The sequence below is a fragment of the Macrotis lagotis genome, chromosome 8 (assembly GCF_037893015.1).
Source record: "Macrotis lagotis isolate mMagLag1 chromosome 8, bilby.v1.9.chrom.fasta, whole genome shotgun sequence".
Classification (NCBI taxonomy): Eukaryota; Metazoa; Chordata; class Mammalia; order Peramelemorphia; family Peramelidae; genus Macrotis; species Macrotis lagotis.
Window position 1 is genome coordinate 178,203,094 of NC_133665.1, and position 14,957 is coordinate 178,218,050.

Consider the following 14,957-nt stretch of genomic DNA (forward strand, 5'->3'; position numbering starts at 1 on the left):
GTTAAGGTAGCAGCAAAAGGACCCTGGGCATTGGAGGGAGGAGGTGCCAAGAGATAGGATCAGATCCTAGAGAAGAGAAAGCAAGATAGGTCAGGAAGACCAAAAAATCCAACTCCTTCACACTTTAGCCAGCCACTTACCTCCTCAACCTTCCAGGAGAGTTTTCAAATGAGGGAAAGGAAGCAGCAGCCCAGTTAAATTGTTGGATTACTAAATATGGAGGTCAGGATAATGTTTGTGGTGAGGAGGGCAAGAATGATCCTGAGAATTCTATTTGCAAGATTCCAGAACCACATTTGTTTGTATTTGGGACTGATTCCTAAGCAGCTTATGTTGCCTTTCAGTGGATTTTTTGATTAATTCAAAGCATTGGTTGGAGGATGTTTTATTTCTGAAACAAACAAGTTTGAAGAATCAAAAATACAAATATTTTCTTTCTGAACTTTTTTTTGTTACAATAGGGATAGATCCTGAACCTAGGACCTTGTCAAAGCAGCTAGGTGGTACAGTGGATAGAGCATTGGTTCTGAAATCAGGAAGACCTGGATTCAGATTCAGCCTCAGACACTTGCTAGTTATGCGCCCTTGAGTAAGTCACTTAGCCACGGTGTCTACCTCAATTTTCTCATCTGTAATATGAGGCTTAGATAATCTTTATAAAGCACAAAATCCAGGGTCTGCCACATAGTAAGTGATGTAGAATTGTTATTTGGTGATTACCGCTGTTAATGTTATTCATTAGTGCAGAGAGCTCTCAGAGGAGGGAACTCTCTACCAACACAGGTTTGTAAGTTGTGGGTTGAGAGAAGAGTTTTTAAACCTCTTTTGTATCATGGACTCCTTTAGCAGCAGTCTGATGAAACTATGGGCCTTGGCTTAGACTAAACAAAATACACTGGATAATAAAGAAAGCCAATTATATTGAAATACAAATGTAAAAACATTTTTAATAAAATAAATAAACCTTAAGGAGACCTTATGTTGAAAACCCTTACAACTTACTTAAAACATGGAGAAGATAAAAAATTGGTCCAGGGTCACACAACTGATCTATGTCAGTGTGAAATTTGAACCCAAATTTTCCTGATTTTGAGGCCATCTCTCTAGCCACTATGCAACACTGCCCCTGCTCATTTGACAAATGAAGAAAGAGATTAGGAAAGATTAACTGACTGACTTCCAACAGGTATGTATCAAAAGTGGTTGTCCTCACTCTCTACTTTACTCACTGATGAAGCTCAAAAGATGGAGACAGGTTAGCTAGGTGGTGCAGTACATAGAGCACTGGCCCTGGAGTCAGGAGGACCTGAGTCCAAATCAGACACTTAATGATAATTACCTTGCTGTGTGACCTTGGGCAAGCCACTTAACCCCATTGCCTTGCAAAAAACAAACAAAAAGGGGCGGCTAGGTGGCGCAGTGGACAGAGCACCGGCCCTGGAGTCAGGAGTACCTGAGTTCAAATCCGGCCTCAGACACTTAATAATGACCTAGCTGTGTGGCCTTGGGCAAGCCACTGAACCCCATTGCCTAGCAAAAACTAAAAAAAAATTATTAAAAAATTATTTAAAAAAAAACAAAAAAATAGGGATAGAAGAAAGCTGGGGACCTCCTGGGAGATGGAGATGAGAAAGGTGAGGACCTTCAGTTTAAGTTATATTGAACTCAGAGATTTAGCCTAAAAGAGAAGAGCTTTTGTTACTTGTTTGTTTTGGTTGCTGCTGTTATTCAGTAGTGTACAGAACTCTCAGAGGAGGGAACTCTCTACCAACACAGGTTTGTAACTTGTAGGCTGAGAGAAGAGTGTTCTAGCCTCTTTTATGTCATGGATTCCTTTAGCAGGAGTCTGATGAAACGGATTAGACTGGTTTTTTGGTAGTACATAAAATAAAACAATTATTTAATTATTTAAAGAGGTGCCAAATAGAAGAGTGATTCCATGTATTCAGGTCTGTCAATGAGGGCAAAACCAAGGGATAGGGAAATTTCAGATTGATGATGGTATAAAGAGAGTTACCTCGGTTGGCCACTGGTGTTAAATTTAAACCTCTTTTGTGTCATGGATTCCTTTAGCAGCAGTTAGGTGAAACTATGGACCGTGACTTAGATGAATGTTTTTTAATATATAAATTATAGCAAAATACACTGGATAATAAAGAAAGTCAATTATATTGAAATGTAAGTGTAAAAATATTTTTAATATAAAGAGACCTTTGGGAGACCTTATGTTGAAAACCCTTGTGACTAACCTAAAAGATAAAGAAAATAAAAAAAACCTGGTCCAGGGAAGAGATTCTTGTTCAGATTTGAGTTGGACTGTCTATCAGATCCCTTCTAATCCTGATTCTGTGGTTCTAGGGTACAAAGAGAGGACCCTCCATCAAAATCATTCAGGCTCTGTAGCTAAAATCAACTCCTACCAAAGTCTGAATTGGGAGAGGCAATTCTTGTTTTGGGCTAGGAACTCTGCCCAGAGACTGCAAGAGACTAAATGCTCTGAGTGAAGATGGCATTTCTCTGCAGCTCCTATGAATGCCTTCTCATTTGAACCCATGGAGATGATGAAGATAACCTTGCCGGAAGGCTCTGATTTAGTGGGAAGCTTATTGGCCTCCAAACTCCTGCCAGTTTCAAGGAAAAGTCCCTTTTGAACATGGAAAGCTTTTTCATATCCTCACGTTTTCTAGCAAAGACATTATGCTCTTAGCCTAGGAAAGTTGTGCAATACTAGCCAAAGTTATTCAGCACTATCTTGTTGTTCATACTTGAAGGGGACACATCACTGTGTCCAACTGTGATTGATCAGACCAATATGAGCTCAGAAGGCTCTGTTCCAGTTGGGTACAAATAGTCTGAATGAATTTTGGAGTGGACATGTCTCTAAATTTAGGCATCTGATATTTCTTTTGAACTACTACAATTCTTTTCACAGAGAACAGACCATCTTTGATGAGGGCATGCCATGTCTGCCACTCCTGTGCCAGTGTCTTCCATTTCTCACAATTGATTCCAAAGAAACCTTCTGAGTGTCCTTGGATCACTTCTTCTGATCTCCATGTGAGCACTTTCTTGTGTGAGTTCATCGTAAAATAGTTTTTAGGTAAATGTAGGTTTGACATTCAAACAAGATGGCCAACCCATTAGAGTTTCTTCTTTTTTGGTAACATAATTGCTAGCCCCCAACTCTAATCCTGATTCTCAATTTTACCATTCATAATTCTAAATATCACTCCCAAATTTTCTATCCCAAGAAAAAATAAAGTCCTTATAATAAATAAACATAGTCAAAGAAAATCAATCCATATCTGCTACGATCCAAAACGGAGGTCTCATTTTGCACATCGTGTCTAACATCCCAGTCAGGAGGTTGGTAGACTGCGTCATCTTTGGTTCTCTGAAGCTGGGATTGGTCATTGCATTAATTGGAGTTAGCCCATATTTCTGAACAGAAGGCATCACATACTTGCTACCAGAAGATGAGAACAACAATGCTCCCTCCAAATGTAGACCAATTATGTTTATGGACTTTATATAAAGAATTTCCAGCTTGGATTATGACAAAGTCTGCAAACACTTGACAGGAAAACAGTATAGTGGCTAAAGAAGGAGGGAAAAGGGTGTCCAAAAATCTCATGGGTATAGAGAACAACTTATTTTAATTAGGGAATTATAAACAAGTCATCCCAATGCCATAGCATCTACATTCTCTTTCAAAAGTATAACAAAGCCTTTGACTCAGATCTAGGTTCATGCCTGGCTCATTTATTATAAATATATGTTTTACTAGACCAATCCAGGCCCATTAACATTTATTAAGTAGCCACTATCTCCCAAACACTGAACTAAGAGCCGGGAATACAAATAATAAAAAGATAGTCCTTGCCCTCAAGGAGTTTACAATCTAAATGAGGGGAAGAGACAGCACAAAAAAGGAGGTAGGAAAGCAGAGGTGGACAGAACCTGGTGAAGGGGCTTCTTGTTTCTTTGAAGAAATGACAAACGCTGGTATTTCCAAGTGCCAACAGGATGGGGACAAACAAGATTAGTAAAATGGGTGGTTTATGGAGTTGAAACCAGTAGAGCAACAGATAAAGAGCAGAGTGAACTCAAAAGTCCAGTATTTGCCTGCTATAAAAGGTAGAGGAGTTTGGCACTCAACTCTCCAGCCTTCCAATCAAAGGGATGAGAAGGTAGTTGATGTCAGTCAAGGTTTGAGTTAACAGCCAAAAAAACCCCTTCAAAGATAATGAGAATACTAGAGTAAGTGATGCCCATAATGAACACTGTTCATTATTTAAAGATATACCCCCAGTATAATGTCATGAACGATTTTGTATCCAATGTAGCATTTTTGAGGGAGACAGTTTAAACCCCTTAATTATCTGCCTTGCCTTAAGCCTATTATTATCTCCCAAACAAGACTAAGCATTGCTTCCAAGTTAAGGGGGAAATCAAATAAAAATGTCTTATTAATAACTATCTGATATACACTGTAGCATTAAGCTGTCTTGTTCCACCCCCTTCCCTCCCCTCAAAATATTAAACTGTTCCTATAGCTTGAAAAATTTTTCCTCAATGATATAAAAGTATCATTTACATTGATATATGTAAAATTATTACTGTTCTTCATTCTGGGTGGACCTCTTACTTTTCATCTTTGTCTCATCTTGCTCTATCAAGGTAAAGTGAGAATATCAATGCTTCCCACTCCACAAAGGTCAGAATCCACTCATTTTACTAATCTTGTTTCTCCCCATCCAGTTGGCACTTGGAAATCATTTCTTCAAAGGAAATTGTAAACTCTCCCATGTTCCAATGCTTCTCTTTCATTTCTTTTCTGCTCACAAAGCACCAGAGAACAATATTTTTATAATCAAGAAATCTTCCTCCCCTTCCCCCATTTGTGGGTCTCTATTTCTTCCCCAGGGCAGCTAGGTGGTGGAGTGGATAGAACGCTGATCTTGGAGTCAGGAGGACAGGAGTTCAAATGCAGCCTCAGACACTTGTCACTTACTGGTTGTATGACCTTGGGCAAGTCACTTCACCCTGATTGCCTTACATACAGGGCCATCTCCAGTCATCCTGATTCTTATCTGGCCAATGGACCCAGATGCTCTGAAGGAGAAAATGAGACTAGTGACCTAGCACAACCTCCTCTTCCTCAAATCCAATTCATGTGCTTGCCATGGCATCACCTCTCTGATGTCATGTTCTTCTTTGAAATTGAAGGGCAAACAAAAGAAAAAAAAAACAAACTTCCCAGTAGGTCTTTTGTATATTCTGAATTGTTCTCATACTTCCAATCCCTAATGATACCTGGTCTGCTGATGCAGATAATTTCAGAGCTTCTCCAAGCTACTCTATAGATTCCCCAAAAGGAAAAGGGAAGGAGCGGAACCAGTTTTTCTTACAGCAAATCAAAAAATGAAAAGCACAATGACCTACTCTAATCAAAGAGATTATTTTAGACCCTATTATAGGGCTCCACTCCTCACACCAAAATAGCTCTGCCCATACATACTGACACCACCTTGAAATCCTCCTGCTTCCTGAATAAACCAACCCAGAGCTAAATTTTGAGTTCTCTGAGGCTAAATAAATTTTATAACGTTGACTTTATAACATTGAATTTACTTAAAAGAGTAGATATTCATGATAGAACAAGTCTTTGCATTAGCACTTTCTATTAGAGGGAAGGTATTATTCTTTTAATTATGACATGGGTGTGCTTTGGAACATCTTATTCTTTTCATTATTTATAAGTAGCTACTCATTTGTGCTTCATTAACGTAGATGCACACCATTAGCCTGCATTTACTATTATCTCTTCTAGTCTGTCTCATCCATTTTTTACTGTACAAATGTTTTATCTGGATCATTCTAAGACTATTATTTTTCCTTTTTTTCTGATCTGGATCTATATTTACATTGATACAAGGGATATTCAGAGGAGAAACTCTTATCAGTGTAGAGATTTCCAAGGCTCTGAGAATGATTTGCTCAAGGGTATGGTGCTAACTGATCAAGAGGCTAGACTTGAACCCAGATCTCTCCAACCCTAAGACAGGTGCTCTAATAGACTGGTTACCACTAAAGTTTCTTAGTATATTGAGATCTTAGATTTGGAATTAGGAGACACTCTGAAGGCTAATGAATCCAATAGTTTGCAATTGACATATTTGGGTTGGAAGTAATTCAAAGGAAATTACCAATAATCTTTGGATCTAAAGGTTTCATGTTAGCAAACTGCTTTGCCAATGGAACCAGTTTTCTTGTTTCTGTCATAATATTAGTTAGAGGCTGCATTTTTCTGGTGTTCTTTAAGACCCAGCAACAACAATGAGATTGTTGACTTTTCAGAAGTAGAATTTGATGCCATTGCTGTAACTAGCAGTTCTAGAACCCAGGGTAAGAAGCATCAAGATCCCCCAAGTTAACTTTTAAGGGCAGGCTAGATATTAAGTGAAAACTTTGAGCCATGGGATACAGAAATAGAACCTTTATGCCACTGACCCCTCTTCTCCCTCCACCCAACAATCATGGTTAGAGATTCCCAAGGACTTAAAACCATGAAAAGGGACATTTGGCATCTTCACCTGGAGTGTGCATCCACAGGGATATTTTCACCTAATTATAGTGCTAAATTTGCTTATTTCAGCTTGCTATAATCAATATTAATACTGTCAGGACCCTCTAAATTTAAGAATCATACAACAAAGAGCCAGCAATCCCACTAAAAGAAACTGGAGCTTTGCCTTCTACACCTTCCCATCATCATAGAAGCCTCTGATGGATCCCTCTAGATAATTGCCATTTCTCCCTCTTCATTGTTCTTTAGAATGAAGAGAGAGACATGAAATACAAGGGGGGAAAAGGAAAAAAGAGGAGAATGGGACTGGGGCAGATGTTTGAATGAAAAGCAGATAAATTTGCTGTTAACTGGAAAACTGAACCTATGATGAGGGTTTGACAATACTGGCAGCAGCACCTAGGTCTGGTTCTAGATGATGTGGAAGACAGGGAAACGTATGCATCATTTATCCTGGCACCAAAGCAGGAACCAAGAGCATAAACAGATTTGATGTTTTCATTAACTTTGCATTTATGATGCAAGGTGTAAAGGTCATCAGTACTCAATCCGTTGCATTGGTTGGAAGGAAAAAGTAGAATTAATGAGTCCTAGGAGAAAGAGTCCTCAGACATGAAGATCCTCACCTTTAAAAGCAGTATTAATTTCAGAAAGCCAATCAGGAACCCTAGGCAGAAGCAAAGGCAAGAGGACTCCTAGAAGGCAAAGACTTTTGTCTTTGTATTGCTAATCTATAGCATAATACATGATGGATAGAAGCCATCTAGTTCAACATCAACCCTTTAAAAGTGAATAAATTTAGGACCACAGGGATTGAGAAGGCATACAAGCAATAAATACTAAGCCTATGTCCTCTATTTTACCAGGAATCTGTCTTTCTGGGATACCATGGAAAAAATATTTTCCATTTCCAAAGTACTTTCCAAAATTGTACTTTTTTCTTGGAAAATACAAAAGGCATCTCTCCTTTCTTGGAGACTTCTGCACCATTAATATAGAAACCCCAAATGAACCAATAGAAAATTCTTGGCATCAGAGAAGGTGTCAGAATCAGTGAGATACTGGAGCCACTTCTAAAGAAAAGATTTGGAGTGTACAGGGCTTTTGAAAGTAAAGGAAAATCTACAAGCAGAATTGTAGCTCAAGGGAAGGTTCTGGAAGAGCTGAAACCATAACTTCTAGATTACTTTTGATCACCAGGCAAAAATAGTTGATTTTTCTTCTTTTTTTTGAAAGATTTTATTTATTTTGAATTTTACAATTTTCCAACCAATCTCGCTTCCCTCCCCTACCCCCCCCCCACAGGAGGAGTTAGTCTTTACATTGTTTCCATGGTATGCATTGATCTAAGTTGAATGTGATGAGAGAGAGCTCATATCCTTAAGGAAGAAAATAAAGTATGAGATATAGTATCTCCATGAGTCTACTCTTTTTCAGGCAAAACACTCAACTGACCCTCAGCTGAATCTATGGTATGCATTGAAGGCAATTTCGCATCCAGACAATTTGATGTTCCTCCCTCACAGGACTATTGAATACCATAAGAAATACTGTTAATTTTATGAATTGGAACCAACCTGCCTTATGCACATCTGCATAAAAAAATTTGGTTTTATTGTAAAATTCCATATATGATGTCTTCAAATAGTTCTGACTTCATTTAGTTCCATTGACTATGAGATTGCCTCTCATGAGTATCATCGGTATGAGAATCTGGCACTGTTATTTATGGATATCTATGAATGTGTTTTACTTAGACCCTGTCTTGAAAGAATGATGCACTTAAAATTTGTGAAGTTTATTTTTTAAAAACTGAAAGTAGAAGAGAATGATTCAATCTCTATTTTTCCAAGGTTGATATCATTATCTGCAAGAATAGACAAGATACGGACATGTGGCATAAAATCTTTCATTGTATAATTTAAAGAATGCCTAAGTCAGTAACTGACACACAGTTGATGTTTAATAAATACTTCATTGATTAATTAACTGTAAATTGAGGTACTTACTTGAATTTATAGGGATTCTTTTTCCTTTGACACTTTATACTGTTACTATCTATGTCAATCTTAAATAATTTCTGGCACCAAAGTTTTATCTTAACACATAAAGTGGAACATTTAGTCAACTATCCTTTGGCGGGAAGGGGAGTGCTTAAAGGGAACAGCCTCTTTTTGTTCAACTGTATTGTTCTATAGACATTTCCTTTCTCCAGATTACTGAAGAACAGTGATTTGTGTTATCATTCTTTTTAACTGTATTCTAGTGGACATGCTAACATGATAGGAGAATTGCTTTGCTGTATACCTATCCTGGAAAAGAGAGCTGTTTAGAAATTTTTTTTTTGCAGTTGTGAAAAGCAAATCTTTTATTTTGAAAAAAAGGGGAAGAAAGAGTAAAGGGGGTCAAGAACGCATAGGGAAATTCAGAATCATTTAAAAATTGGGAGTAGAATTCAAGAGTCCAGAGGAAGAGTAGAGCTTTGTCCCCCATTCCTCTACTCTTGGATCCTGGAGCAGAAGGGCCCTTGGCACTACCCTTATGTTTAGGAAAAAGGAAAGATTATGCCAGTATCTAGCAATGCAAGGCATCATGAAAAAAATATAGGGGATATAGTGGACCCTAAAAAAGAAAGATAGTTGATAACATTTAGTATGATTCATAGTGTAAATTATCCTTAATTTAATTTAATTCATTTAAAATTCATTCAGACTATATGACCATTCAGAAAACTGGAAAATGTTTTCTTTTTTATGAATATTATTTTATTTTATTGTTTCCCATTACATGGAAAGATAGTATTCAACATTCACTTTTAAAAGGTTTTTGCAAGGCAATGGGGTTAAGTGACTTGCCCAAGGCCACACAGCTGGGTAATTATTAAGTGTCTGAGGCCAGAGTTGAACTCAGGGTACTTCTGACTCCAGGGCCGGTGCCCTATCCACTGTGCCACCTAGCCTCCCCCTCAACATTCACTTTTTATAAACTTTTGACTTCCTATTTTCCTACTGCCTTCCCTTCCCTGCCCCCTCCCCATGACAGCTAGTAATCTGATATAGATTATGTGTGTACAATTATGTTTAACAGATTTCCATATTCATCATGTAAAAAAAATCAAAAAAGTCATGAGAAAGAAAAAAACATAAAACAAGTGAACCTAGTACGCTCTGGCCTGCATTCAGTCTCCATGGTTCTTTCTCTGGATGTGGATAGCATTTTCCATCACGAGTCTTTAGGATTGTCCTTGATCACTGGACTGCTGAGAGGAGCTAATCACAGAGGAGTTGATCATCACACAATGTTACCTTATTCAGTATTCTTCTGGTTCTGCTCCCTTTGCTCAACCTCAGATCTTGTAATTCATTCCATGCTTCTCTAGAATCTACAGCTCATGATTTCTTATAGAACAGCGATAATCCTTAGCATTTGTATACCTTAACTTGTTCAGCCATCCCCCATTTGATAGGCATCCCCTCAATTTCCGACTTTTGACCACAAAAAACTGCTCTAAATATTTTTGAGCATGTGTTACTTTTTTGGAATCTCTATGGGACACAGACCTAGTAGTGGTATGACTGGATCAAAGGGTGGGCACAGCTTTATTGAGCTTAGTTCCAAATTGTTCTCCAGAATAGATGGATCAGAACCTAAAAATGCTTTCTACCCCTGAGAATGGCCAGGCTTATAAGCAATAGAATCAGCTCTAAAATCTTAACTTTTCAAGTTAAGAAACAAAGGAGTCTTTCAAAAGCCTTTCCCACTGGTATTAGCAATTAAGGGAATCTTCCCTATCAGTATGACTGAAAGGGAGCTGTCCAGCTCCTGAACTCAGGAGGTTCTTACATCTGGCTTATAAATGAGCCTCCAAGCACACCTAGAAAGGCACTAACAAAGCTATCAAAAGTTAGTAAGGAGTGGGTAGCTCTGTTGGTTATCTGATCCAGGCTTCTTTTTAGCTCCACAGGCTTCTCAGAGAAGTATTTGGGTATGTATACCGAGAGCATGATACATTAGAGGTGTGTTTCTTGGGAATTCTTATTCTGAAGGGTTTTACGTAAGTTTATCTTAAATATGCTGATTTATATACATGTTATTTCTCCCAATGGAATGTAAGCTCATTGCATTCAGGGACTATTTCATTATTTTCTTTGTATTCGCAAGACCTAGCTTAGTACTTGGCACGAATGTTTTGAAAATGGTCTGATAGATTATTCATTGATGGATGTATTTGTTGCCCAGTCAGTCCAAGGGTTTGGGATTTTCTTTTTATATTATGATATTGGGACATTGACTTTGCTCTTTTCTTTCTCCCAAGATTTCATTCAAATGTTAAATTGTCCATATAAGCCAGACTTGGTCAGCTGCAATGGAAAAGTATCTTACAAAACTAACACGTCAAACAGGTGAGAAACTTAAAGGCCCAACCATTCAATCTACGTTGACATGTCTTTACACTTCAATTGAAATTTTGTTGTTTTGTCACTGAATTGTTTTCTACATCCATTTTCTATATGTCAGAACTCTCTTGTTTCTCTCTCTCTCTCTGTCTCTCCTCCTCCTCCTCCCTCCCTCTCCCTCTGCCTCTCCCTCTCTGTCTCTCTCTCTCTCTGTCTCTCTCTCTCTCTCTCTGTCTCTCTCTCTCTCTCTCTCTCTCTCTCTCTCTGTCTCTCTGTCTCTCCCCCTCTCCCCCACCTCTTTCCTCCCCACCTCTCTTTCTCTGTCTGGGCCTGTTCTCCCAAGCTGGCCCCCCAGGAAGCACAGTAGGCCCTGCCTCACTTCTCTAGCTAGAGGTCTGATGCTCCGCGTCAGCTCAGTTGCCGCCCCGGGCAGTAATCTTATGGCACTCCCGGTTCTGAGCCGAATTTACAGAAGTCTAGTTGAGCTGGCCTCGCCTTTCCTTGGCCGCACCACTGGCTCCCCATTTCCTTTCCCCGGCTTCTCCCCCTTCTCGGGACTTTTCTCAATTGCCCCCCCCCCGGCCCCTCATTATGCACCAGCTCGTCTCCTTTTCTTCCCCGACTTCATTTCTACAAGCGGCTTTCCCGGCTCTTGTACACGATCAGCTCAATCCTCGTTCATACTTGTCATTCCAGAACTCTCTTTGGCTCCATCACTTGTGCTCGGCCCCGCATCTGTGCCCCACAGTCGGAGGCAATATTGCTCCTGCCACAGTGGCACACATCTGGGGCGGGATGGGCTACGCTTCTTCCTCATCCAGTTGTGGTCACGTAGGCTATGCTTCACAGGTGATTGAGGCTTTGACTAGAGACAATGCTCAGGAGCCTTTATCCCTCACCCACACCAGACAGAGCACGACATCTTTATGGAAATGTTTCCTTACTGCCTTTTTGCTTTTGCCTACCTGGTGACAAGAGTTCTTTTTGATCTTGGCCTGTAAAAAGAACTCCAGACTTGGAGCCAGAATATCTGGGTTCAAGCCCCAAATCCCACCCTATCACTTTCTAACTCTATGACCAATTCCCTTTTGGGAATCCCAGTTTCATTCTCTTTACAAGAGGAATAATAACATTTGCACCACTTATTGTGTATGGCTTTTGTGTGAAAAACCCTTTCTTTTGTCTTTGTTCTTTTATGCTGCTGCTGCTGCTGCTGCTGCTGCTGCTGCTGCTGCTGCTGCTGCTGCTGCTGCTGCTGCTGCTGCTGCTGCTGCTGCTGCTGCTGCTGCTGCTGCTGCTGCTGCTGCTGCTGCTGCTGCTGCTGCTGCTGCTGCATTTATTTTTCAAAGTACATGTAAAGATCGTTTTCAACATTCATTTTGTGGGAAGCTTTTTTCCCTCTCCCCTTCCTTTTCCCCTCTCCTTGACAGTGAGTAATCTGATATAGGTTAAACATGTAGAACTATGTTAATCATATTCCCATGTTTATGAAAGAAGAATCAGAACTAAAGGAGAAAAAATCATGCAAGAAAAAGTCATAGTATAAAATGAATTTTAAAGTGAAAATAGTATACTTTGGTGTATATTCGGATTCCATAGATCTTTCTGTGGATGTGGATGGGATGTGAAAAGCCCCTTCTAAAGTGGAGCACTGTATGAAAGTAGTCATCAGCAATGAGGATGATGATGATCCCACAAATCCTCTCCCAGAACAGTGTTGTCAGTACTCTTGCTGAAAACTTCCAAGAAAGAAAGGAGAAAATGAAAGGGAGGGAGGGAGGAGGGAGGAGGGAAGGAAGGGAGGAAGGAAGGGAGGAAGGAAGGAAGGAAGGAAGGAAGGAAGGAAGGAAGAAAGGGAGGGAGGGAGGGAGGGAGGGAGAGAGGGAAGAAGGGAGGGAGGGAGGGAGGGAGGGAGGGAGGGAGAGAGGGAAGAAGGGAGGGAGGGAGGGAGGGAGGGAAGAATGAAGGAAGAAGGGAGAAAGGAAGGGAGGGAGGAAAGAGGGAAGGAAAGGAGGAAGGAAAGAGGAAGATGGAATGGGACGTATCTAGCATAAGAGATCCCAAACTGAAAGGAACCAAGGAGGACTCTAGTTCATGTGCCTCATTTCACAGATGCAGAGACTGAGAGCCAGAGAGGAGGAGTGACTGCGGGCTCTTCCATCAGGTAAGCTGCAGCGTCCATCCTTCAGATCCAGACGCAGTCCCAGGGCCCAGGATCTGTCCTGTACACCTGACACATCTGGGCAGACTGCAGGTGGCCAAGTAGAAGAGCTGTCATCAGGGCCTTTGGCTTTGCCTGCCTGTCTCCTTCCCTCAATAAGGGCCTTTGGAGAGCCCTCCCCCAACACCCCCTGCTCCCCCTTCTCTCCATTAGCTGTGACAAGCCTGAAGTTGAAGCTGCCTAGGGATGCTCATTATAGGTTTCCCAACTAAATCATATTACTCCATCAGAAAGTATTTCTTCCAAAGCAAGTGACAGGGCTGAAGCAGTATCAGTAGAAAATGTTTGTCTTGTACCAGGCTCCCTATTCTCAGATGCCTGAAGCAATCCAGGCAAAGTCTCACTATCAGGAGCCACTCAGCGCCCAGGAGGCAGCAATAATGGAAAGAACATTGGTTCTAGAGCCATGGGGACTGGGTTCAAATCCATCTCAGATGCTTATCGTATGACCTTGAGCAAGTCACTTAAGCTCCCTAGACTTTGTTTATTCATCGTTAAAATGAAGAATTTGGATTAGATGCCAGCTGAGATCCCTTCGGGAATGACCTCTAATCTAATGATTTGGGAATGGGCTGCCATACATAAAACTCTTTTTTCCCCATTCCAAACAGAGAAGTCACTGAAAAGAGATGAATTCTGGGGCAGCTAGGTGGTATAGTGGAGAGAGAGCACTGGCCCTGGAGTCAGGAGGACCCTAGTTCAAATCCAATCTCAGACACTAAATAATTAGTAGCTGTGTGACCTTGGGCAAGTCACTTAACCCCATTGCCTTGTAAAAACCAAAAAAAGCCCATCCAATTCAACTGAAAAATAATGTAATAAGTATTATTTACCAAAATATAAGTACTATGTTTGAGAGATACAAATACAAGTGAAAATAATGACAGTGCCTGCCCTCAAAAAGCTTGTGTTCTAATGAGGGAAAACAGCACATAAAAGCTAACAGAAAAAGAAGGGAAAAGGAGGAAAAGGTTCTGCCAGTACTGGGACATAGTAGTCAAGTCCAGAGAGTCAGTTAGGAGTGGAGTTTAGAAGAGAAGGAATAAAGACTGATATGGGCACTTCCTCCAAATGGGATTTATGGGAAGAACAATGGGATGAAGAGGCAAGTAAATTTTCCAGGGTGAGAAGGTCTGCAAAAATAGAGGGATTTTCCAAGGAAACAAGGAAGCTGAGGAAGGTGACAAAGTTTAGGGAATAGGAATGGATCTGGAAGAGGGGGGGGGTCTGACTGATCCTCAATTACATAGCAAGTAGGCTAAAGAGTTGTTATTAATTGTAAAACCATAGAATGCTATCTATCTAGCTAGCTGTCTGTCTATCATTTATCTATCTATCATCTATCTATCTATCTATCTATCTATCTTTCTATCTATCTATCATCTATCTATCTATCTATCTATCTATCATCTATCTATTTTCTATCTACCTATCTAATGTGAAAGTGTAATGGGCTGGAATGAAGACTGAGGGTCCCTGAATTTTCTCCCACTGTTTCACACTGCCTCTCTTGTCCATCCCATATATGCCAGAGTGTTTTTCCTGAACTGGGCGACATCATGCTTCACTTTGTCCCCAGTCCTTGGATAGATAACATCAAGAATTCTCCTTAATTACTCCAGCCCACTGGAATTTACTGTATCTTATTCCCTTTGGGCTTTTTGGGGTGGGAGTTGACCAATTGTGCTATGTCCCACAGTTGGGAGGAGATGGCTGTTTATTTAAGGAATATTTTAATAATTCTTTTATA

The 14,957-nt window shown here is 40.2% G+C and overlaps 1 long non-coding RNA gene across 1 annotated transcript; it reads left to right on the top strand.

Annotated features, from left to right (window-relative positions):
- Window positions 1–2,391: 2,391 nt before the first annotated feature.
- On the top strand, window positions 2,392–13,357 carry LOC141495027 (uncharacterized). Its single transcript, XR_012470637.1, has 3 exons — window positions 2,392–3,057; window positions 10,905–10,992; window positions 13,099–13,357. It is a non-coding gene; the product is annotated as an uncharacterized LOC141495027 (long non-coding RNA).
- Window positions 13,358–14,957: the final 1,600 nt, after the last annotated feature.